Below are 26,235 nucleotides of genomic sequence, written 5' to 3'. Positions count from 1 at the left end.
CAACAAAGGTAGCCACTCCATCCACATATATCTACCTATTGATTCAGTACATTCTCTGATTGCAACAAACATGAACCTGCCAGTGATAAAATCATACAAGGGAGAAAAGAAAGGTTTTTACCTTACCTTTATCATCATCAACAATTTAATTTCCATTTCACTCTGTTCTATATTATTAAGTTCCTGATTTGTGCAGAAAATAGAGAGGAAAAGTGTTTTCCTTATAACAATATTAAGAGATCAGTGATACAAGCATTATAACTCATTTTATTGATTCAGAAACAGATTCAAGTGAAGGACTGGTCCAGGGTCCCATGGTCAGTAATTTTCACAGCCAGATTTCAGTTGAGATTTGATTACAATTCCAGCATTCATACCATACTGTCCCTTTTCTCTGTACCTAAATAGGTACAAACCACTCAGGGAGATAGGATGATCAGCCTTTTTCCTCAGGAGTTTACAATTCAATAGGAAGAACTTGTGTATTTCAAAAAAGGAGAAAGAAAACAAATAGCTTAAATTTGAAATTTGTTTTACATTGGCTGGTTAGCCAAAAAATAGCTCAAAATCAAATGAGCTTTTCTAAGCATAAACAAGACAAAATGAGCCACTTTGTCTCTGACTTCTTCTAATTGAAGAGCCTGTAAAAAAGACATAAAAGATTATTGAGTTAAAAATTCAATATAATTATAAAAAATACAATTGTTATACTTATATTTTCAGTTATAATTCATACATTTCTTCAAAAACCGAAAGGCTTTTTTAAGCTAGCTTCTGTTTGAAAATGACTTGGAAATTTGAAAATGTTACTCTTTCTTTCCTCCTCAAAAAAATTTCCATCTTGACAATGAACATATTAATTTATTACAAGAGAAATAAATGCCAAGTGTCCAAAAATTGGTAAAATAAAATTTAACATTAAATAATCTCAGTACTGTTGTCTAAACTGATTTCAAGGACATTTGGAGATCAGTTGGGTTCTATTTATAGTATCCATTTTATTTTTTATGGGGTTTTTTTTGCAAGGCAATGGGGTTAAGTGACTTGCCCAAGGCCACACAGCTAGCTAATCATTAAGTGTCTAAGGCCAGATTTGAATTCAGGTATATAGTATCAATTTTAAATAGAATCAGTGATGAGAAAAACTAAAGGAAAAATATTAATGAAAAATGTTTATAGTAGTGGTGGTGCTAGGTCTATCTATGTGTGAAATGTGTAGACTGCTTCCTTAAGTCAACAAATGATTGTTCAGAATTTCACCCCCTCCAATTTAAAATTAGGAATGGAATCCTCCTGAATACAAAGGCAAAAAAGGAATCCTTACCCTCAGGGAATTTGCTACTTAGTGGGGAATATTTATTATACTTATTTTGAATGAAAAAGCAGAAACAGAAAGTGCTAAATTAGTATTACAGAACATTTATTCATTAAGCATTTGGAATATAGGCACTGAGGATACAAATTTAGAAGATTAATAATAACAGTAGTAATGCTTTCATGGAATTTATAATCTAATGGTGGTGATGAAACATTTTTAACAAATAAATGATACACCACAGTCATATGAACAATTGCTCTAAATCATTAATTATTAGAGAAATGCAAATTAAAACATCTCTGAGGTATCACCTCACACTTCTCAGACTGGCCAATATGACCAGAAAGGACAATAATCAATGTTGGAAGGGATGTGGGAAATCTAGGTTTGGAGTTGTGAACTCATCCAATCTTTCTGGAGAACAATTTGGAATTATACCCCAAAGACAACAAAAATGTGCATACCCTTTGATCCAGCAATACCACTACTGGGTTTATACCCTGTAGAGATTATGAAAAAGGGTAAAAACATCACTTGTACAAAAATATTCATAGCAGCCCTGTTTGTGGTGGCAAAGAATTGGAAATCAAGTAAATGTCCTTCAATTGAAGAATGGCTTAAACTGTGGTATATGTATGTCATAGAACACTATTGTTCTATTAGAAACCAGGAGGGATGAGCATTCAGGGAAGCCTGGAAGGATCTGCATGAACTGATGCTGAGCGGGATAAGCAGAACCAGAAGAACTGTACACCCTAACAGCAGCAGCATGGGGGTGATGATCAACCTTAATGGACCTGCTCATACCAACAGGGCAACAATTAGGCACAATTTTGGGATATCTGCAACAGAGAATGCCATCTGTATCCTGAGAAAGAATCGTGGAGTTTGAACAAAGACTAAAGACTTTCTATGTACATTTAATTTATTATTTTTTTTCAAGGCAATGGGGTTAAGTGGCTTGCCCAAGGCCACACAGCTATGTAATTATTAAGTGTCTGAGGCCAGATTTGAACTCAGGTACTACTGACTCCAGGGTCAGTGCTCTATCCACTGCGCCACCTAGCCACCCCTTAATTTTTAAAAATTGTCTTATTATGTAATTCTGCTATATCTCATACCATATGTTTCTTTCTTAAGGATATGATTTCTTTCTAATCACATTTAAATTGCATTTCTCTCTCATCACTTAGATGGGAATGATGTAAAGACTAACAAACTGCCTTCTGTGGGGGGTGGGGGAGGGAAGCAAGAATGGGGGGAATTGTAAAACTCAAAATAAATAAAACCTTTCTAAAATTTAAAAAAAAACTGATACAATGGAGAATGAGATAAGTACAAAGGACAGATCTAAGCAAAAGCTATCAGATCAGAAGAGGGAGAAATCATTTTGGGGGAAGGCAATATGTCTTAATAGATATGGCAATGGACATGGAAACAGTAGGACCAGAGTTCAAATCCTCCTTCAAACACTAGCTTTGTGACCCTGGGCAAGTCACTTATTCTCTCTATGCCTCAGACCCCTCATCTGTAAAGTGCAGAAGTGGAGGTGGTGAGGGGAGATGGGGTCTTTAACTTCTCCTTCATTTCTAAATCTATGAGCCTATGATCTTAATACTTAATAAAAGGTGTGCTTGAGTTGAACCCTAAAGGAAGGAAGGTACCCTAAGAGGTATTTCCAGGAAAGAGAAATTGTATTACCAAAGGCTTGGTGATCAGAGAGGTCTGGAAAAGAATGTAGGAGAGGGAATTTATTATGTTTGTATGCTTTTGGGGGGGTAGAATTATGGGGAAAGGGAAAAGAATTAGTAATCTCAAGACAGCTAGAACCCAGATAGGATTAGCAGGAAATACATTGAGTTCTCCTCTTCCAAAGCTTCTCCAAACAAACCTAGAAAATTTACTAGAACAAATATCAATGGGGAAATCCAAGAAAAAGTCACAGGGAGTTATTTTCTAGCCTCAGTCAGCATGGGGGATATTTGGATATGGGGTCTGGTCAATGGATATGGGGTCCTGCTCAGGAGCACAGTTTGTATATACAGAGCTCTATATAGCACAGGGAAAGACTGTACATAAGGCCAAGTGAAGATCCGGGCCTCAGACCAGGGCACTGCAATGGGGACAGATGCCAACTGGCATCTACTAGGTCACAAATCTAGGGCTGACTGAGGAAGGAAACTGCTTCTGAGGTGGGATTCTAGATCCTAGATGGTTTAACTAGAAAGGAGCAAATTCAGAAGCAATCAATAATGATATGTTTCAGATGTCAGGAGTAAAGTGGGCTATCAGTTCTACCTCTGGCCCAATCTGCAGCCTACAGAAGGAAGCAGGAAAGGAAGCCCAGATCAAAGAGAAGCTTACAAGAAAACATATGGGATGCATCAAAAGAGGTTCTCAGGGGAAATTTTATAACTCTAAATGCATAAAATAGGGAATAAAATGGATGAAGAAAATAGAGAAAGAGATCAATGGATTGGCATTCAACTAAAAAAAAACTAGAAAAAGAACAAAATAAAAATACTCAAATACCAGACTAGAAATCCTGAAAATTAAAAGAGAGATTAATAAAATTGAAAGTAAGGAAACTATTGAACCAGTGAATAAAGCAAAGAGTTGGTTTTAAGGAAAAAACCAACAAAATAGATAAACTTTTGGTTAATTTGATTTTAAAAAAGATGAAAACATTACCAGTATCAAAAATGAAAAGGATGAATTCACCACCAATGAAGGTAAGCTTACAGTTTTGACACTGAACCAGCACACCTTCCCAGTTGGCTGATGGTTATCTGAATTCAACAATGGTCTAGTGTTGTTCAGACACAGACTCAGGTCAAGAACTTGAAAAACTAAGATGAGGGTGGGACAGAAAAACTTGTTCTGAATTGGGACCAGGTCCCCAGACTTAGCTGTCCTTGTGATCCATAATAATACAGTACTCAATACCCCAAGAAAGCAGCAACAGGACTACGAACCTAGATCTTCCCACCAGAAGTTAACAGAGTCTGTTCCTAATATGAAGTCTTCTGACTTCATAGTAGTCTCTGAAAATGAACAAACAAAAAATAAATCCCACCACAAAATGCTATTATAGTAACAGGGATACTCAAAACATAAAACCCAGGGAAAAAAAAGAACTACAAAACATCTACAAACGAAGCCTTAAAGAAAAACACAAATGAACAAATTAAACTAGAACTGCTAGAAGTGATAAAGGAAGAGTTCTTTATAAAATTTTTATAAATGAAATGCAAGCACTAGTAAAAAATGGAAAAGAAATGAGAACTCTGGAAGAAAGAATCAGAAATGGAACAGTTTGTCCAACAGGTATACAATTTGAAAATTAGAAATGTGACAAATAGAGGTCACTGTCTGTCTCCATGATACAAGAAGAAATATCAAGGCAAGAGATTAGAAAAAAAAGAAGTAAATGGAAATCAGATTGAGTAGGAAAAAACTAGAGCTACTCATATCTCTTAGAACCAATGGGCAAAGTGAAATGGAATGAATCCACTGATATTAGGCCTCTTTGAAATCTCAAAATGAAAACTCCCAGGAATATTACAGTCAAAATCTAGTGCTTCTAGTTCAAAGAAAAAATACAGCAAGGAGCAAAAAAGAAAGAATTCAAATGCAACCAAGTTATAATGAGTTTGTAATGGACCAAATCAGTACAGCTGCATGACAACTTCCTTCAATTCCAGTCAGCAGCTTGTGAGCAGGTACAGAGAGGACAGTCAGGCAACAAACATTTATTAAGCACTGATTATGTGATAAGGATTGTGCTAGGGATACCAAGAAGAGCAAAAAATAGTATCTGTCTTCAAAAGATCTAAAAATCTAAAGGAGAAGAAAAGTTGTACCCAACCATATATAAACAAGCTAAATACAAGATAAATTAGAAATAATCAATAGAATACAGACACAAGTTAAGGGAATTTAAGAAATTTAAGAATTTAATAAAAATTTCTGGTAGAAGATTGTATTTTCTTGGGGTTTGATGGAAATCATGGAAGCAAAGAGATGAAGCATTTGGGATAGCCTATGCGTGGGATAGCCTATGCTGAGGACAGACTCAAGAACTGAAAAGGAATTGAGACATGAAGTTTTTGGCAAATCACACAAAGAATCAGCACCCAGTCTATATTAGGAAAGTACATTAAGCCAAGGGAAAAAGCAGAAAAGGATATTAAGAACCACCAAAGCCAAGTCAGAGAGTCAAATGGGACAGTCAAAAATGCAAATGAAATGAAAATCAGTCAGACAGGATTAAATATGGGCTATATTGTAAAGGACAAAATCAGAGAGTCAAATGGGACAGTCAAAAATGCAAATGAAATGAAAATCAGTCAGACAGGATTAAATATGGGCTATATTGTAAAGGACAAAGTCAGAGAGTCAAATGGGACAGTCAAAAATGCAAATGAAATGATTAAGGATTAAATATGGGCTATATTGTAAAGGACAAATTTCTCTGTAGTAATAGTTTCCTTCTAACAATGAGCCAGTGTTTCCTCTTACTGCACCTCCCTCAATGTTCTATCCTCCAAGGGCCTTACAGGACCAACACTGAAAAACTGATACATACATTTACCAATCCTGAATTTTCACTTTTTTAATTTGTTCAGCAGACACAAAATTGTTTTCATTTTTTTTTCAAAAGAACTTTACTAGGCAACAAAGAACAATAAAACAATATGAAATAATAGAAGGGCTAAATTTATGGAGTACAGATCTCTTTTGCTATTCTAACAAAGATCCAGTGACAGGTTGTCTTGACTGACCCAACTCAAAGGGGTTCTGCCTCTTTCACATTCCTTGTCCCAACACTGTCTTTAAGTCAAGATACTTTATTTTTTTTAATCTAGATTAGTTTCTGAATTTAGGTTTATTCTAAATCGTGAAGTTTCTATACCTGAAACATTACATGACTTCCTTTTCATAGGCTTGTTCCAAATCCCAAATCATTTATGAGAACTGCCACTAAGTTCCTGTTTCAGATTTGAGCAACATCTCCTAATTCTCACTTCACTTGTATAGAAATGATAGAGGCCCTGAACTCAGGATTTAGGTAATCAGTTCCATTCACTTTTCCCAGATTATTTTTGATGACTAAACATTCAGATGAATAAATCTCTTGTAGCCTGGTCAATATTAACACAGTAAAAGGAAAGAACCTTTGAGAAAGAAACTTTGAAGATATTTCCCTAGAGAAAATATAAGCATCCTCATTGACATCACATAGTGAACTTTGGTGATTTCTTCTTGATAAAACATCAACAAAGATTCACTCGTCTGAAATATCTGCCCATTGATACAACATGTAGTAGAACAATAATAGTTTATATAAATATTGCTTTATAGGTGTGTAAAGAATTTTCATTTATCTCATTTCATCTTCACAAAAATCTTGTTTGGTAGGTGCTGTTATTATCTGCATTTTACAGATTATGCCCTTCATTTTAACTCCAAGAACCCTTGAAATTGTATAAAATACCAGGAGCATTGTCAAGTACCCCAAGTTCAAAGTTTTGGCATTAGGGGCATAAGGGGTGGCTAGGTGGCACAGTGGATAAAGCACCAGCCCTGGAGTCAGGAGTACCTGGGTTCAAATCCGGTCACAGACACTTAATAATTACCTAGCTGTGTGGCCTTGGGCAAGCCACTTAACCCCATTTGCCTTGCAAAAACCTAAAAAAAAAATATTTGCATGACTTTCAAAGTAGAAGAAACATTGCACAGAGAGTTTACTATTTACTTTCTTTTCAATAATCTTTCTCTAAAATTATATGAAATAAACACTATACACAAAGCATAGTAAAGATGTAGCTGGACTGCAGATAGAAGAGACCATGGAACATGGTTACGTTAAGTTTCTAACTCAAGCAAGATAACATTATGTATAATGAATGAACCATGAGAAGCAAAGTTTTTTTATTATAAAGATCATGGCAGAAATGTCTTAACTCCATAGTTCTGCCTACATTGATCAGAATATTGGTCTTCTACAGAATGTATAGAGTAGAAATTTCCCATAAAAGTATTCAATAGAAAGAAATTTATATCTAAATCTATGTCAAATGAGAAACTATATATGTCTTCACAAGTATGATAGCTATATTGAAAGCAGTTTAATTGGCAAAAAGATATTAAGTAGGTCATGTAGCAAGAATAAGGGAGAACAGATGGACTGTTTATTGATCATATTAGATATAAGCCTAAACATGACCAATCTGAAGGGCATAACTTGAGGGGATGAATGATATTTGACTAACTGGGCAAAAATGGAAGAAGTGAGCACAAGATCTTCAATTCTCATATTCAAAGATCTGCACAGACATTAAAATAAGCAGTAACAATTTTAATATTAATATAGGCTGGATAAATTTGTGATTAGTAATTTCTTATGCTTAACTTTTAACAAAACACTTTTTTAAACTCTTGGAGAACTGCAACTACTACTACTACTACTACTACTACTACTACTACTACTACTACTACTACTACTACTACTACTACTACTACTACTACTTGTCTGAGGAAAGAAAGAGGATTATCAAATCTATACCTTTTTCCTCAGGCATCACAGCCCTTGTTTATACAACTGGGGATATTCAAACTGAGACCCAGCAGTAGAAGAGATATGTGGTACCAGCAAAGAATTGTTGAGAAAGAACAAGAACAATCATATACAAGAACAATCATGATTTTGAGTAGTTTTTCCCCTTGGAAGGTTATCCCTCCAAAATCTAAGCCTCTTTACCTGCATTCAAAAAGCATTATGTTCAAATGACTATGCATTTTATAGTTGATATTTCTATATGGTTTTGAATCTTTATTTAATAAATTTCACTTCTTGTCAAATACTCATTCCTATCACTTTGATATCTGGTCAGACAAAGGTTTACAATCTCATTAGTGGCATTAATGGAAAAGCCTGCTTGATACATACAAACCAGGATTTTTCTGTATTTGGCACCAGGAAAGTCAAGGAGGAGGAGAGGAAGGGGAAGGAGAATGAAAATCAGGAGAAACAGTATCTAGATTATTCTGTAGATAGGACTTTGACTTTTGATTACCTGCTGATCTCAAAAGATCAGTGGATACTTTTGAAGGGATTTTTGGTCCTGCATGAGGAAAAGAAATAGCATTGTGTTTGGTCATTTTCAAACTGTGACTCTTTTAACATTTTTTTGGGAGGAAAGAGGGGGAATCTTGGCAAAGGTACTGGAGCTCTTTTCCACTTCCTCTTCCAGCTCATTGAAGAAACTGAGGTAAACTGAGTTAAGTGACTTGCCCAGGGTCAAAACGGCAACAAAAATCTTGCACAAGAACAAATCATTTATTTAAAAGTTATTGATTTTCTTTATAGCTACAATGCAGTCTATTTTATTTTAGGCATTTAATCATAATTATTCTCAAAAGATAGTAGAATCTATGAGAAGATTCAGTTTGAAACAACAAATTTCCATTTCAAGAAAATCTGTATGATAAATATTACATTGTTTTCATTTAAAAAAAACAAAGCACTCTTTTTTAACAGAAAAAATGAAAAAGAAAAAATGTTATATTTCTTTGAGTCAATTCATACAGTAAATCTACTCTATTTTATACATATCTATGATATCTTATTCCCTTTAGAATATAAGTTCTTCAGGAAAGGGGCTGTTTTTGCATTTCTTTGCCATCCCCAGTGTTCAGCAAAGTGTCTGGCACCTAAAAATAACACTTAATAATGCTTGTTGAATGACTGATTTTTAGAACCCAGCCACTAGAACCTACCTGAAGAGAATTTACTAGAATTATGAACACAGTATTTATAAGGAAATAATAGTCTTTAGAAAACTTAGATTTGCTAACTCAAACCACAATGTAGATATTGTTCTACATTGAATATGGCAAAGAAACATAATCCCACCAATTTAAAAAATAAGAAAAAGAAAAAGCATTCCTGGTTGGACAGTGATAAATACAAGAAAATATTTGTCCTATCCATCCCACTCCTTTCCCCAAGCAGTTAGAGAGGTGAAAAATCCACTTATGAGTATAGACTTCAAATAAGATACGAAAAACTCAAGTTATCCACAGTGACAGATTATGAAGGGAAACTTGATGTTTAGAGGTTATGAGCTGGTTTTGAAATTTTATCCTCAAAAAAAAAATATTATCCTCACAGGACAGCTAGGTGGTGCAGTGAATAGAGCACTGGGCCTGGAGTCAGGAGTTCAAATCTGCCCTCAGACACTTCATAATTACCTAGCTGTGTGACCTTGGGCAAGTCACTTAACCCCACTGCCTTGTAAAAACATAAAGAAAAAGGAAAAAAATTTTATCCTCACAACAACCTTCAGATGAAGATGCTATAATCCACACGAGGCCTTTATTTCAGCAAAGCATCTCCAATTTTTCTAAATAGTTCCTGGAAATCACACCAAGTTTTTGAAACATTTTCTCTTCATTCCATATCTACTTGGTAGCACTATTAGGGTTTATATGATATATCTCACCTCTTGAACCACTCTTTTATTGATTCCATCTCCAGTGCGTCTCAGCTGAAAGGCCAACTTCTGCAACATTTCTTCTTCATCATAGGTACAGCTATTATTCTCTCTCAAGTGAGAGAATGTGTAAGCACCTGTGTGGGTAGATTGTAACCTATGTGTTAAAATTTAAACGTGCAACCACTGAAATTTGTGGCATGCCTGTAATATCTCAACATTTCCCCCCCCAAAAAATTATTTATAGTGAACCCTCAACACTATCCCCAGAAATCCTGCCCTGTTTCCTGGTTTTGGATCATCTAGATGAAAGGAAGCAGCACTCATTGATAAAGAGTGGGGCTGCCGACAGCAGCCGGCTACACTCCCCCTTCTCTTGGGCGAAGGGGTGAACCTTAGCAGACAGCTCAAGAGGCGGAAAGAAATGATCCCGGAGCTCCTAGGATACAGCGAAATCAAGTGGTTCTCCCCATTTCGGGCCCATGAGAGCAGCAGGAAGAAGGACCCCGAGTTTTGCTCTTCGTTTCGAGCTCAGTTTCCCGTTTCCACAGGGACCTTTGGAGCCCCGCCGGCTCCCCCCCCCCAAGGGCCGGCCCGAGCGCGGGGGGGGGAGGGGGGATGGCCCGCTGTGCGTCACCGAGCCAGCAGCCAATCGGCAGAGGGCGCGGCGCGCGCTCCCACGGTAGCCGAAGAGGATCCTGGGGAAAAGGGCAAATGCCGCGCGGCTGCGCACTGAAGCGGTTACGGCAGGCGGGGCTGCAGGGGGAGGGGAAAGATGGACGCCTGCGCAGCGCGAACCTCAACTCCCGCCGCCCCACCCCCTCGCCCTCCCGCCGCGACTATAGGGAAAAGAATAACGGGGCGGGGGGCGCCAGAGCCCGGGGTTCGGCCCGCTTGCCCCGCGGCAAGCACGGAGCCCGGCTTTTCCTGCCCAGATGGGCCAAAGGCGGGAGCAGGAAACAGCCCCCGAGCGTCACGTGACGAGCGCCCCCCGCCCCGCCGCGCCCCCTCCCCCCGGCCCGGCCGCACGGTAAATACACCTATAATGCATCTATAACACGTTATAGTTAAATTATCATTATAATTCTTTACAAATTATAAGAAATGAGGGGTAGAAAAGGGAACTCTTCACCGGCCGGCTCTTGCAGGCGCTGCCCGCACGCCTGGGTGTGGAAAGGCGCTGGCAGAGAGCGGGCTGGTTCCTGAAAAGCACCCATCTGTGCCCATCTGCACACATCCGCAAAAGCTGCTTGGGCTCCTTCCTGAGCCCTCTCCCTTCAGAATGGAAAGTGCATTTGAGAAACTAGAACAAAGCCAATATTGGACACACCCGGGATGGAAAGTGGCTCATTTAAGACGTGGAGGGGAAATTAGCAGGGATGCCGGAAAAGGAAAAAAAAATGTGGCTGGGAAAGCTCATTGAAAAGAAATTGCAATGTTCATCATATTCTTCTTCCTCTCAAGTCTTTGGGCTGAGGATGTTGTGGAGGTGCACCTGGGCCCAGTGATGAACGATACAGCTTAGGAGCTTTTTTTTTTAAACTAAGGAACGGTCTAGATAAGTTAGAGAACATCATCATCTGGTCAGCTATTGGGTTTTAAATTTTTCTGGAAAACCAACTGTTCATTTAATAAAGACATTATGATCACTATCATTGGGGAAAATATCAATACTGATCATTATTTTTATATAAAATATGGAATTTTTCTGATTTATCAATCAATGAACACTTATTGAGAGCTTACTATGTACCAAAAATATTGAGCCTTCCAGTTTACAATATCTGGATAAAATGTAAAAATCTTAGCAATTATTTTAATTATCAAGCTAAAATCTAGATTTTCTAATGACTAAATTTTTCATTTTCTTATGGCTGCTGTGGAATGGACATAATTTGATTGAACCAATAATTGTACAGTATAATTCTAGTATTGAAGAATTTGAGGCTTGGGTCTAACCCTGATAATTAAACTCCTTCACCAAAGGAATTTTTATTCTGGTCCCTAAACCATTAACAATCCATAAGCCTCTCTTTGAATCTTCTTATTCTTAATCAAAACACTTAACAGAATTGTGGTGGATTTAGAAATAAATCAAAACTTATCATTTATCTGCTCTGTTACTGAATTCATACCAAAACAAGTAAGGCCAAGCTATAGACCAGTTAGGTCTCTATTTGAAATTTGTCTTATTTTGACAGAGATGTATATTTATATACATATATTCAAGCCAAATGCAAAACCTAACTTAGTTTTGTGGTTTTTCTTGTTATTTAATCTTAGTTGAAGTTGATATTAACACAATTCTGTATAGCCAAATTAGAAGTAAAGTGATATTGCCATGAAACAATTTTTAGGTTTTTCACAGCTTTTATTCAAGGTTTTAGGACATTTAAAATGTCATACCTTCTCAATAAAATTAATTTCCATTAATTTACTTTTTTACCCTGTCTGCTTTCCCACAAACCAAGAGAGAGAAACTTTTTTGAGTAATTATTTTAGTTAAAATAAATAATTCCTTACCTGGGTTTCTTGACATGTCTGAAAACCTGCTGTGATCTGACAAGTTGGGTCATGTATAGCTTTTTAAAAGAAGAATTCACCAACAATGTTATATTTTATGATTTGTATCAATATGTTGTTTTGTATATAGGGCTGCTTTAGCTTAACACACATTGCTACCATGTTTCTTTTTTCTCTTTGTTTACCTTCTGTTAGAAATTAATTAGCATATTGTTTTGTTGACATATAAGAACCTTTAGAAAAACTTGCTTTGGTTGAAAAGATAGCTGTGATCATCTCTTATTTAATAATTGATTTTTTCTATATTGAATCTGCACTATATAAATTTCTTCTAGAGTAGTTTATACTCAGCTTTCCAATTCAATTCTGTTCCACAAGCTTTTTAAAAATTGTCATGAGAAAACCTCATCAGTGAAGATACAAAAATTTAAATGGCACAGCCAAGAAGCTTAAGTTATATAGGGGAAAGAAGTTTGAAGTTAAATAGATGGGTTTAATAATACAAGACAGAATATGATAAAGGAAAAAAAAGAGATCCAGACAAAATGATCTGAGAAAATTTAAGGAGGAATAAAACAATTTCAACTAGGAAGACAAAGAAAGACTTCACAGTGGAGCTGGCACCTGAACTAGGTTTTGAAAGGAGTCAAGGATTCTGAAATGCAGGAATGAAGAGAAAATGCAATAATAATGGGGGTCTGGCATATATATTTGCACACAGGGAGAATCATGATGATAGGTGAGAGAAGTACATGTGGACATTCTATAACTGGTTCTAATTGACTACATTTTTGGAAGGAACCTTTTCCCATTCCTGTCAAAAGGGCATGAAGAAGCTCCCATTTTTCTGTTGAGATACCCCTTTCTTTTTGCCTTGATGTGTTGCCTTTTCTATTAGACTATAAACTTTTTTTTTAGATTTTTCAAGGCAATGGGGTTAAGTGGCTTGCCCAAGGTCACATGGCCTAGCCACCCCAAGACTATAAACTTTTTAGCTTGTGTCAATCTGAAAAAAAAAATCAGGAAAAGTTACTAATAGAAAGCACTTGAGCTGAGCATTAAAGAAGAGAAGGATTTGGGCAAAGAGAGAGTGTGTTCCATGGTCTTGCAAACATATGGAGACAGAATACTATCTGTAGAGTGAAGGGAATAGCTGCTAGTAGTCCAAGTTGGCTGGAATACAAAATGAGATTAAAAAAAAATGTCAGCTTGTGGATGACCTTAAATTCCAGGCTAATAAGATACCACTGAAAGTTCCTGAGTCAGAAAAGAAATGAAGCCATTTTGGAGGCTATTAGAATTTGTTGTGCAGATAGGTGATTTGGGGTAAAGTGCCCAGCATGAAGACCTGAATTCAAATGGGATCTCAAACATTTTCTCACTTAGCTAATGAAATGTACAAAGTAATGGCAATGATGGAGGATGATCAGCTGTGAATGACTTCACTTTTCTCAGCAATAATGTGATCCAGGACTTATAATAAACAAAAGAACTGATGGTGTCTGGATACAAATTGAAGCATGTATTTTTAACTTTACTTTTCTTGAGGTTTCTCTTTTGGAGGGAGGCCTGTGTTTTCTTTCATAACATTTTGGAAATATTTTGTATGACTACATATAATGACTATCAAGTTGCTTGCTTTCTCAATGGGGAGGGGGATCAAATGGGAGGAAGGGAGAGAATTTAGAACTCAAGTTTTTTTTTTAATTTTAATGTATCTTTTTAAAAATTAGACATTTATAGGTCAAATGAGAGACATGGCTTTTTTCAAATTTTTTATTCATTTTAAAATTAAATAGAAAAAAGCAGGACTCGGGGTGGTTAGGTGGTGCAGTGGATAAAGCACAGGCCCTGGAGTCAGGAGGACCTGAGTTCAAGTGTGGATTCAGGCACTTAATAATGACCTAGCTGTGTGGCCTTGGGCAAGCCACTCAACCCCATTGCCTTGCAAAAACCTAAAAAACCCCAAAAAACAAAAACAGGAAGATGGCGGAGAGAAGCCACACGGCTTAACAGAAATCTGATCAACAAAATCTAGAAAGAAAAGCCAGGAGAACATCCACCTCTGCCTCCTGCTCTCATGGGCTGAGTCCGGGCTCTGAAGGCAGTTTCTGCCGGAGCGCGCCTGGATCGGTTTCTCTTTGGCCTGATTGGCAGCTGGGTAGAATCTGGGGAGCCTTGAGAGCCTGAGGACTGGACTGGCTGGTCAGCGGGTCACAGGGCACGGACCAACTGGGGAGCAGCTGGCAGGAGAGTGCTGGTGCCAGGCATGGACCCCGGCCTGCTCCGGTCACGCCTCCATTTCAGCTCTTTCCAGAGCGAACACAATCACAGCCCCCCCCCCCCCCCCGCAGCTCAGGCAAAGGAACCAGCACCCCCTGCTGGCCGGCCGGAGGTATTGCGCTCAGAGTAAAAGTCTGGCGCCCCTGCTGGCCAGCTTTAAGTTATACTTATTTAATTTAAAGGATATAGATTGAAAATGGATTTTCATATAGATGAAAAATAGATTGAAACTCTACAGCAGCAGCAGTCTGACTCAACTTCCGAATTTCACTGGTCTTTATGAGATCAGGAGAACACTGAAGTTTCTCCTTTCCTAATTTATGGAGCTAAATATTAAATTTGGATTTAAGGAACTGGAAAATAAAAGCCCGCACTGAGCGCTTCGGCACCAGGCGGCACGTCCTGGGGGGTGGAGGGGCGCGGCGCCTCCCGGCCGGGGCTCGGCCCGGCATGCTTAGCGCGAGGACTCTTAGTGTGACACGCGGAGGTGACTCCGCCCGGCGGGGGCGGGGCGGGGGCGGGCCCCGGCCTGGCTTCCGCCCCAGACGCCCCGGATGGCGGTGCGGCGGGGCCCCGGGCCGTGAGAGGTGAGGAGAGGCCGGGGCGGGGGCGGGGCGCCCACCGGAAGGGCCGGGAGGGCCGGAGCGGAAGCCGCGGCGGGGCGGGCCTCGGGGCGCCCGGGAAGGGCCGCGCCGCTCCGCAGTCCCCGTCGTCCTCCGGTGTCGCCGCTCGGAAGTCGGGGTGAGAGACGAGGGAAGGGGCGGGGGAGGGGAGAGAAGGGAGGCCGTGGGGCCCGGGGAGGGCAGTGGTGACGCCGGGGCCGGGCACGACTCGCTGCCTGCCGCTGCCTCCCCTCGCTGGGGACCTTCACTAGAAGCCTCGGCCCTTGAGGAGGAAAGGAGCGGGCATGGGCGCGGGGAGTGCCGCGGGGCACTCGGGGCAGAGCGCCCCGCAGCTCAGCCCGCGCCCCCCGGGGCTGCCGTGCCCTACACGATGCCCCGCATTGGGCGCGCCGGGCCCCGACCATCCTGGTTCCGAGGCCAAGGCTCAGCCTTGAGGAGGAAGGCTGACCCGCCGTCCCCACGGGCCCCGCAGTAACGGCCCCCACCCCACGCCGCACGCGCGGCCCGAGGCTGCATGGCAGGGGAGCCCGACTGCCCACCCCTCCTCATCCTGGCACGAAGCGCGGCTAGGCTCACGCTTCTGATAACGTTTGAATTATTCAAGATTGTCAAACCGGGTAAAAGCGCTTTGTAGTCCGAACGCAAGCAGCTGCCGCTGCCGATGGCCGTCTTTCTAGTTTTCCTCCCTCAGTTTTTTAATCCCAAATTAAATCTCCTTCCACGCATTTGACATGATCATCGTCTTCATTGTCCTACCCCGGACACAGGGTCTTGTCTTTAGTAAAGGACAGGTAACTGGTATAGTGAATAGATCTCAGAACTTGAATCAGGAACATCTGAGTTCAAATCCAACATCAGATTTTTACTAGCTGTGTTAGACCCGGGCACTTCACTTACCCTCTGTCTACCTCAGTTTCTTCAACATAGAAAATAATGCCAACTTCAAATAGCATCTTAAATCAAAATCATCTCTAGCTATACATTAAAATCATATCCGTTTAATGAAATTTTAAAAATTACCTCCTCCTCTTGTGTCCCAAATAGATTTTTAAGCATAGAACTGTAGGACTAATACTTTCTAAAGTACACAAATACCCTTCACACCTTTACAGAGGAAATGTTTCCTGGGAGTGTAGATCGCTCCCTTCTCCTAGCACCAACCTACCCACAACTCCCACCCCGGTGGCCTAGCTGACTGATGGTCCTCCTCATTCCAGCCTGCATTCCCACCCTGACCTCATCAATGGATTGGAACCATCTCCTTCTCAACTGAAACAAGCAACCACTCTCTCTTCCCCACCAAATGACAAGAGATAACCTATTCCTTTGTACAGCTTTCCAAATAAAGAACATCTCTTAGGTTGCTTTAAAAGAATAAGATAAGGCACATACAGCAAAAAGACATTGGCAGCTGCCTACAGAATGACTGCCTTGCACAGGCCACTGTGTTTATTAAGTCAAGGTGAGTCATTTTAGTTAGAGGTAAGTCAGGTAAACCTTTTGCAGAAGATAGGAAAAAATAAGAGCTCACAGCTATTTCAGGAAACACACAGCAAGGGCTCTGCACTCTGCCATCAGGCGCGGGCATCTTCAGTGTATTTCAGGCCGCTGGGGATGATCAGGCGGCCTCTTGTGGACATGGTCCAAGGCTGATAGGCTTATCCCTTAGGTCACAGAAACAGAATTTATTGGCTCTGTAAAAGAACTTGAGAAACATAACATGTTTTTCTTTTAGCCATTGGTTTTAAAACCTTCCAGAGAAGATAATTTTCCCATATTGGGAAATTCATTTCTCTAGAAATTCCTCATGTTTCTTTCTGTCTTGTAGTTTCTCTTTGGCCTACAAAGGAAAAGAAAAGGTCATTTTAATTAATCTTTTGCTCAAAGATGCTTCTTAAATCGCTTTTCAATTTTATTTAAGAGGAAGAATTCCAGTGTTCCTGTTCTCTTATTATTGCCTGTCTTTAACCCTTTAAACACCATTTTGGATTCTTTATATCATCTAATAATACTAGCTAGCAATTACATAACTATTATCTAATTTGATCCTCACAACAATCCTGGGAGGTAGACACTATTGTTAGATCCATTTTTACAAAAGAGGCAGGCAGAGTTTAAGCGACTTGCCCAGAGTTGCCCAGCTAGTGTGTATCTGGGGTAGGATTTACACTTATCTTTCTGATTTCAGGTCCAGTTCTCTCACAGATAGCACTGTGCCTCCTGCATTCTTAGGATCATGTTTCTTGTGATGCTTAGTGTTCTTTTTGGCACATAGTTGGTGTTTAATAAATACTAACTGGCTGTTCACTGAACTTATCCTCGTACTTTTAATCTGATTAGGACTGAGTAATAAGGAGATTATTTAACAGTTTCTACAGTCCATAACACTTTAGATGCTTTTCTATATTTATTTCATTTTGAAAGTGCCACTTCTTTCATACCAAATGAGATAATATTTATAAAATACTTCACAGTGCCCAACACATTGAATGTTGGATAAATGCTTATTCCATTCTTTTGCCCCTTCATTTGCTCTGCATTTTGTGTGATATTTGTTGTTGTTCAGTTGTTTCGGTTGGGTCTAACTCTTTGTGACTGCATTTGGGGTTTTCTTGGCAAAGATATTGTAGTAGTTTGCCATCTCCTCTAGGAGGCAAACAGGGTCCAGAGTCCACAGGTAGTATGTGTTTGAGGCTGGATTTGAACTCAGGAAAATGAGTCTCCAGTTCCATCTTTCTATGCATTATGGCACCACCTGGCTGCTCCAGAAGGGACCTTAGAGCTCTCATCCAACACCTAATTCTGTCTGTCTGTCTCTGTCTCTCTCTGTCTCTCTGTCTCTCTCTCTCTCTCTCTCTCTATATATATATATATATGTATGTATGTATGTATGTATATGTATTTTGGCAAGGCAACTGGGGCTAAGTGACTTGCCCAAGGCCACACAGCTAGGTAATTATTAAGTGTCTGAGATCGGATTTGAACTCAGGTACCCCTGACTCCAGGGCTGGTGCTCTATCCACTGTACCACCTAGCTGCCCCCCCCAAACACCTAATTCTAAAGAAGAAGATAACTCAAGGTTATCATGTAACTAGTAGCAGAGGCAAGATTGTGGTAAAGGGGAACCACCACTGGATTTGGGGTTTGATGCCCTGGGTTCAAATCCATCCTCCATCACTGACTACCTGGGTGAGCCAGTTGACTTCTCTTGGTCTTTGCAGCTGTAAAACAGGAGTGGATGGGTATAGATGGGTATAGTTTAGGGTCCCTTACAGCTCTGAATCAGTAGTCCTGTGATTCAAACCCTAGCTCACTGCCTTCAGATTTAATGCTCCTCACTCTAAATCACCTCTGCCCTTTAGGGGCCATGGTGGGAAACAGTAGGGTCCCAGAGTAAAAGAGAGAGGAAGGGGAAGGGAATAAGCACTTTTATAGTGTTATGTTCCTAAGACTGCTGAGAATTTTACAGATATTATCTTCGCAGCAGCTGTGTGAGGGAGATGCTGTTATTATCCCCTTTTACACCCTTCCAAGGAGCAATCCTATATAACAAGGAATTAAGGGGGATATGAAAGAAGAAGAAATATGGACTGGCTCTATGGCTCTAGAAAATTCACTTAGCATCTCAGTGCCCCAGGCAGGTAACTCTAAGACTTGAGGTCAGTCTGCTAATGAGGGAGATAGCTTGGACATAGCTTTGTATAAACAAGCCCTGTGTAGTATATATAGAGGGAAGGCAGACACTAGAATGAAGGGGAAGAAAGGCTTCTTGAGAACTTTGGATTTGAGCTGGGCCTTGAAGGAAGTCAAGGAAACCGGGAGGCAGATGTGAAAAGGGAAACCTGGAGGCACAGAGGAGACCAGCTGATGAAAATGTCTGGTGCTGGGCCTGGACTGTTCTGTTTGAGGAACAGCCAGGATTGACGTCACTGGATCCCAGAATTAATGAAATTGAGTAGAAGAAGCCCAGAGAAGATAGGGCAGGGCAGCTAGGAAAGACTTGGAATCCCAAACAGGATTTTGTATTTGATCCTAGAGGAGATAGGGAACTGGTAGAGTTTATTTAATAGTGGTCAGAGCTGTACTTGAAGAAGCTGAATGTGACAGTTAAGTGGAATATGGCTTGGAAGCTGGGAAATCAAAATAGCATGCTAGTATAGTATCGGCATGAGGTGATGAGGATATTTACCAGATGGGTGGTAGTGTGAGAGAAGAGTTTCCACTACCATCACATAGACAAAGCAGGTCATTGACCCCAAAAAAAGGTTCCACATACATCAAAATATCATTTCTTTGTAGTAGTAAAGGACTAGAAACCATGCAGATTCCCATTGACTGAGGAATGCTAAACAATGCACAGATCTGCATTGGCAAGAGGGAATTTCCTCACTGGGGTTACCTTTTATCAAGGAAAGTCAGGGAGGGGGAGGGTGGTAAGAGTGGGGGCATAGAAGGGTTGGAAGGGGAGGAAGTAGGGTTTAAAAAAAAGAAGGGGCAGCTAGGTGGTACAGTGGATAGAGCACTGGCCCTGGAGTCAGGAGTACCTGGGTTCAAATCCAGCCTCAGACACTTAATAATTACCTAGCTGTGTGGCCTTGGGCAAGCCACTTAACCCCATTGCCTAGCAAAAACTAAACAAAAAAGAAAAGAAAACCACAGACCCGGGCCAAAAAAAAAAAAAGAAAGTAAAGAAGTTGGACTAGAGACTAGGGTCTGCGAGTTTCCTTATGATTCTCTCCTTTTATGAAATTTACATTCCAGTGGATCTGTTATCTTATCTATTGAAATAAGCCCTCTAACACCACAAGTCCTAGCCCATCTGTATCTTCTCCTCCTCAGCAATTCTTGTTCGTGCCCATTCACAGCTCTGCCACAGAAGGATCTGTCCACTTCACAGGCCTTTGAATATTCCATGGGCACCTGGGCAGCTCTTCAGGCTAGAAGCTCTTGGTGTCTAGAGTGGATGGAATGCTAGATCTAGAGTGGAAAGACCTTAGCTCACATGCTGCTTCTTTTGACCTTGGACAAGTCACTTAATCTCTGTCTGCCTTTGTTTCCTCATCATCAAGATCTTTGATCTGTTGTCAGGATCAAATGAGATAAATTTGGTAAAGTGCTTTAAATCTTAAAGTGCTGAATAAAGCTAGCTATTTTTATTATCTGTCTCACTTTCTACTGTTATACATATAATGTCTGCAAATCCTTTTCTTCTGTTCTTTATGAAGTAAGTGTATCATTAATAGATAAGGTAATTGAGAAGTTAAGTGGCATGTCAGTGGTCACACAGTTTGTTTCTGAGGCAGGATTCAGACCCATGCCTTTCCACAAAGACTCTGATACTCCTTGTTGCCTCTTAAGGAAAAGAAAAATTTGTACCTTTGAAAATTATGCCCTTCCACTGTGGAAGAAAAGATATGCTATTTTAGAAATCTGTTGTGTGACTAAAATGGCAACCTAATTCTTTTCACTTAAAGGGACTTTTCTGGCCAACAAGAACTACAAGCCAGGCTGCAATAACTTAACAGTCTGGGTAATAGCAAGCTGATGATGCCACAGAATATTGAGCCTCTCATTATAGAAATCCAAGTCAAGTCCAATAATCAGTTTTTCTTGTATGGCTGCAGTATTACCTCCATTGGTCCAGTTAAATGCTATATTGACCATGTAACTTAAACCTTCCATACTATACAGCTACATAACCAAGTACCATTTCCTGAGAAAGCTAAAGCTGGTTCTAGCAAGTAGCATCCTTAGCATGCTAAGGCTCTCCTCTTTTCAACTCTTTACTCCTTGCCTCTTTCACAGATGTGAAATTCCATAAAGCAGTTTCTCTGAAGATAGAGAATTTGATTCAGTCTGATGGTTAGATGAAATATGGGCAGCCAACAAAGTATTCACATTCCTTGGTCACCCCTTTGCAACTCAGATAATTAAAGATTTTCTCCCAAGCTTTCTGCTGGCTTGTTTCTTAACTCTTATTGACCTCTGTCATATTTGTAAAGGGTATAGCTATCAAGATGCGAGTCAGCAATAACCATTGAAGATTCACTTTAGAGTTGCCTAGATTCCCATCCAAAACAAAGGCACTATTGTTTCCTTTGGGTGGACCAAAACAAATGAAGATAACAGAAAATTATCATCTCAGACCTTAGATTCCCTTGAAAAGTAAAATACCAAATTAAAGAGCTCAAAAGTAAGGTAGGAGAAGCAGATTCACATCAAACCCAAACCCACTGAGACTCAAATCACAAAAAATCATTTCTGAATGAGTAGGATAAACTCAACTCCATTTGCTGCCCTCCAGTCTTCTTCACCTCTTCTGCCTCTTCCTTTTTCCTCTCTATTCCTTCATAATCCTATTCTGAACAACCAGGAAACTTCTCCAATCTGTGATCTCCTCTTCCTTCTATTACTACTGTTGCCCTTTTCCCTTCAACCTCAACCTTGTCCTTTTCCTTCCCTGTTGCCCATCCCCTAACTCCTTCCCCATCACCTTTCCCATCCATGCTGCTTATATTGACCAATCTGATCTCATGAGACTTAGACTCTTAAAACCTTCCAAATTCTTCTGCACAGATCCTAGAGTAGAAAAAGGAGCAGAGATCATGGAAATGAGTTTAAAAAAAAAACATTAAAATAGTCTTTACCTCAACTTTGAAAACAGGATTTAAAATCTAGTTCACAATGACACTTCCTGTTTCTTCCTACTTGCCAAAAATACATTTTCTCTCCTCAAAACTGCCAGATAATGTTCAATGTTCATGTATTGAAACTCTTAGGTCAGTGAACATCAAAGGATTTATGTGCTTTGGAAAGCTTTTGATAATGTTAATTACAGAAGTCTTCTCCCATCTCTATTTGAGAATCCCATAAATTTTAGTCGGAAACTCGGGGATCTTATGGCACTCCATCATCCTGTTCATTGGGATCTGAAATGTTCTCCCTTTCCATGAGATTTATTAGCATGATAAGGCAACTACTCACTGAAAGCAGCTTTAGATTACAGCAAATAGTACTTGATTTTGTAGTTGTATTTGGGCATTACTTAGGTTAAACAGCAAATAGGCAGCATTCGGCAGCACTCTCCTATACCAAAAGGCGTGCCTGCTGATATAACATAAACACCAGAGCAACAGAGGACCTGGCCCACTATCACAGACCAAAGGAAGATTCCTGCTGCTTTGCTGATTACTAGTAGTACCTTTTGTTGTTGCCTTTCCAGGTCCTTCCAACTTCTAATACCATCCCTTCTTAGTTTGCCTCTATTCTGTTGTTGAATTGTTTCAGTTGGATCTTCTTTTTTTTTTCTTAGGTTTTTGCAAGGCAATGGGCTAAGTGGCTTGCCCAAGGCCACACAGCTAGGTAATTATTAAGTGTCTGAGGCTGGGTTTGAACTCAGGTACTTCTGACTCCAGGGCTGGTGCTCTATTTACTGCACCACCTAGCTGCCCTGGATCTTCTTCTTCATGGCCCCATTTTGGTGTTTTATTGCCATTTCCTTCTCTGGGGCTTTTTACAAATGAGGAAACTGAGGCAGATAGGGTTAAATGACTTACCCAGGGTCACGCAAAAATTATCTCAGGCCAGATTTGACGTCAGGTCCACCTCACACCTCTGACAGTATCTAAATCCAAGTAAAGATTCACTTTAAGAGTAACAAAAACTTTTTCCTTCTGATTCCCAGTACTTAATCTCAAAAATTAGGCAACTGCTGTTGTAATTGAGTCACTGTTTGAGAGTTTTGTAATTGGGGGGGGGCGGATGTGGAAGAACAAGAGATCTTTTGTTCTTCTTGAACCTTCTCAAAAAGCATTGGTTCTTCATAGCTGTTCTTCTTGAAACCTTTTCCCTCCCAGATTTTTTTGTATCTGTAGAATCAGGTGAGCTCACCTCCCCTCACTTTTATCTTCCCTATCAGTTACTTCCTCTAAAATTGAATAAACTCATCTTCTCCATAAACACAGCAGCCCCCTCTATAATATCAAGATGGACTAATTTTCAGGGCTTGAGATTGAACTGAATAGAAATTCTGTTGCCTACAAATCTCTGATCTTTTGATTTGTACTTGTGACCCATCAGATGGGCCACATGTGCAAAGTGGAGAAAGCATCATGACTAGAGAAACCGTAATTTGCCTAGGGGTCTATCAAATAGCTGCTTTCACATCCAGAGTTGCATTACTTGCAAAAATTATCACATGATAAAAGGGAAAAAAAACTATTGTAGCACTCTGAGGAGACTTGCATTCAAATGCATCCATGCATTCAAAAATAGATTTCGTAAAATTCTCACTCTCCCTGGGATTTAAATATTGCCTGGTGATGGGATTAGGCTTAGTGAATGGGTGGGCAATTATTCTACTTGGAGAGCAGACTCTATAACAGAAGCAAAAAAAAAAAAAGTCAGAAAAGAAGGCCAATATTCTTGTTTGGTTTTTTTTTTTTAGGGTTTTGCAAGGCAAATGGGGTTAAGTGGCTTTCCCAAGGCCACACAGCTAGGTTAAGTGTCTGTGGCTGGATTTGAACTCAGGTTCTCCTGACTCCAGGGCTGGTGCTCTATCCACTGTGCCACCTAGCTGCCCTAGGAGCCCAGTATTCTTAGCCTTCTAATGTGGTTGAATCAGATCAAGGTAGCTTCTTCACTTCTTGAGTTCAACCATCAGTTAGCAAATACCCTTAGAATATGCCAAAATTATATAACTCCTAGAATACTCCTAATCCTTAGGACAAATAGAAAGAATCTAGATATAAAATGAGACATAGGGAAGTTATATCCCCTGCCCCAGTGATGGTACAACTTATAAATATCACCAGTAGTTTCCTTGGTCTCTCCTCTTTTGAGAAAAATTTTGGGCATCCCATGACAATGGGAATTCAGGCATTAGCAATAGGGGAGTGCCATAATAGTGTAGTCTGTTGTATAGGATGTCATTTCATTAATCAAATAGAAGTACAGTATCTGTAGCCTTCATAAGAAAATCAAAGATTCATGGGTTGCTCTGTATGACCTTCCCAGTCCCATTATCCAGGCAAGGGATATAGTATATACATATTTTTTAGTCTACTGACAAAAGCATGCATGTCTCCCCTATGGAAAGGTCTTTCTTGTAACACAAACAGCCCTAAAGTTGAGAAGAAGACTACCTTGGATCCATCCTAATCACATCCACAAAGCAGTATCTGGCACCCGTGACTTAGTGGACAAGATTCATTCCCCGAGTCCTACACTATAAAGGAGTCCAAGAAATCTGAGCTCACCTCCATTAAAATAAATCCTGCTTCTTCCTGAATTCAAGGGAAAATCCATGCACCCAGTCACTCCTATTCTTGTATTTTGTCCTGATTCTTCTAAACACTATATTTTCCAACTACTAATTTACTCATGACCATTTCCAATCTCTGTACCTATTTGATTTCAAAGCCAACCTCATTGTCCCAAAACAGTATTACTGTTACTGTCTTCTACTTGTCCTGGTGGCTACTTCTTGTCTGGCTAGGAACCAAAGACCAGCTATTCTGAATACAATAGCAGAGAGTGCCTTCAGAACATTTAGTGAAAAAATCTGAGCCATTTCTAGGCTAGCACTTTTGGCTTAGGATCAAAAGCAGGGGAAAGGAAAGGGCCAAAACCTTCTAGGAAGAAAAACAGTAAAACCCCACAGCCCATTAGTAATTAATTACTCTCTCCTGTGGCTAGATAACCAAGGTTTCCCTCAACTATGGGATATTCCTCTTCCAAAGACGGTCTCCAAGGACCTGGTTCAGAATAGGGATTCTGAGACTTCTTATCTAAACCAGTACCTGTTAATGTTTCTTTAGTCCAACTAAAAGATCTCTTTAGCTGTTAACTACAAAAATTGAGGCACCAAACATTGCAATTTGGAACTTCCAACCCCTGATCAAACTCCTTAACCTTATACTCAACTGCCTCAAAGGAAGTTTGTCTACATTCAAGGAAGCTACTTGACTTTGTGGATCTTTTGGGCCAACTTCCAGAAATCAGATTGTCATTTTTCCAGAAATACAACAATTTATCAGAGGTCAACTGCTGCTTCCCCCATGTTTAATGTTGCATTGGCTTCCCATGTCTGTTCTCCCTACAGGGGACAGGTCAGAGTACAATTTCAGTTGCACAATTAGAGGACTCTCTGGCAACTCATGTAATTGTGCAACCACACTGCTTGTCCTTGCTTGCTCCTAAAAGTAAATTGTATCCTGGCCAGCGTGGGGGTGGGAGGGCAGTGGATAGAGTATCAGTCCTGGAGTCAGGAAGACCTGAATTCAAATGCAGCCTCAGACACTTAATAATTACCTAGCTGTGTGACTTTAGGTAAGTCACTTAATAAAAACAAAAAAAAAAATTGTATCCTGGAGATTTGTGTACATCTTTTCTTGAACTGTAAAGGAAAGCTACCCTTTAAAGAATCATAACCCCAGTTACGTGTCCTCAGAAGCAAGTGGATTGTGGGACCTCTTTAGGGGATTTCACTGATCCATCCAAGAGTTCCTACAGTAGATAGTTGTTCTTCAACCATCTGTGGTCTCACCTTGACATCATAAAAATAACAATTGATATGGCCAGTGGCATTAAAGGTCAAGGATGGTTCTCATTGTCTTGAACAAGATTATATCCTGCCTAACCAAGGGGCTATCTATGTAACCACTAATACTCTTTTGCTTCTCTTGGTTAACACCTTGGGATAGATAGAGCAACTGATTTTCAGGATCTGAGAGTAAATAACCTGGCTCTCCAAAGTTAAACAGCATAACCTATGAGATTTATTCTCAAGATTAGATTCATGGGGAGAATCTTCATTCTGGAGCATACTTCTAGGAAGTCTTTTTATTTTTTTGCATATGATAATTCAGGGCCTAATCTGTAAATGTCAAGCTGCTGGGGGTACATATTCTCCCCATCAACCTTATGTGGTTCTCCCACACTACCTCCATCTTCAAATGAGGTTGTCTCTGAATCATGTGGTTGTCAAAA

The 26,235-nt window shown here is 39.9% G+C and overlaps 1 protein-coding gene and 1 long non-coding RNA gene across 4 annotated transcripts in view; one reads left to right on the top strand and one right to left on the bottom strand.

Annotated features, from left to right (window-relative positions):
• Window positions 1-247: 247 nt before the first annotated feature.
• Window positions 248-10,467, bottom strand: LOC141523327 (uncharacterized). The gene is made up of 3 exons (XR_012478456.1): window positions 10,211-10,467; window positions 9,826-9,953; window positions 248-641 (listed from the first exon to the last, which is right to left on the bottom strand). It is a non-coding gene; the product is annotated as an uncharacterized LOC141523327 (long non-coding RNA).
• A 4,644-nt stretch (window positions 10,468-15,111) lies between these two features.
• Window positions 15,112-26,235, top strand: part of KCTD20 (potassium channel tetramerization domain containing 20) — a 45,500-nt gene continuing 34,376 nt past the window's right edge. Inside the window, exon 1 of one of the 3 annotated variants that reach the window (XM_074236410.1) lies at window positions 15,112-15,209. The gene's annotated coding sequence lies outside the window, so the exon portion shown is untranslated. Of the gene's footprint in view, window positions 15,210-15,259; window positions 15,364-15,887; window positions 16,708-26,235 lie in introns of those variants that run through there. The other 2 variants (XM_074236409.1, XM_074236411.1) reach the window with 2 other exon arrangements.

Source organism: Macrotis lagotis, chromosome 5 (assembly GCF_037893015.1).
Source record: "Macrotis lagotis isolate mMagLag1 chromosome 5, bilby.v1.9.chrom.fasta, whole genome shotgun sequence".
NCBI classification, from domain to species: Eukaryota; Metazoa; Chordata; class Mammalia; order Peramelemorphia; family Peramelidae; genus Macrotis; species Macrotis lagotis.
Note: the sequence above shows the minus strand (reverse complement) of the source record. Positions and strands in the feature narration are given on the sequence as shown.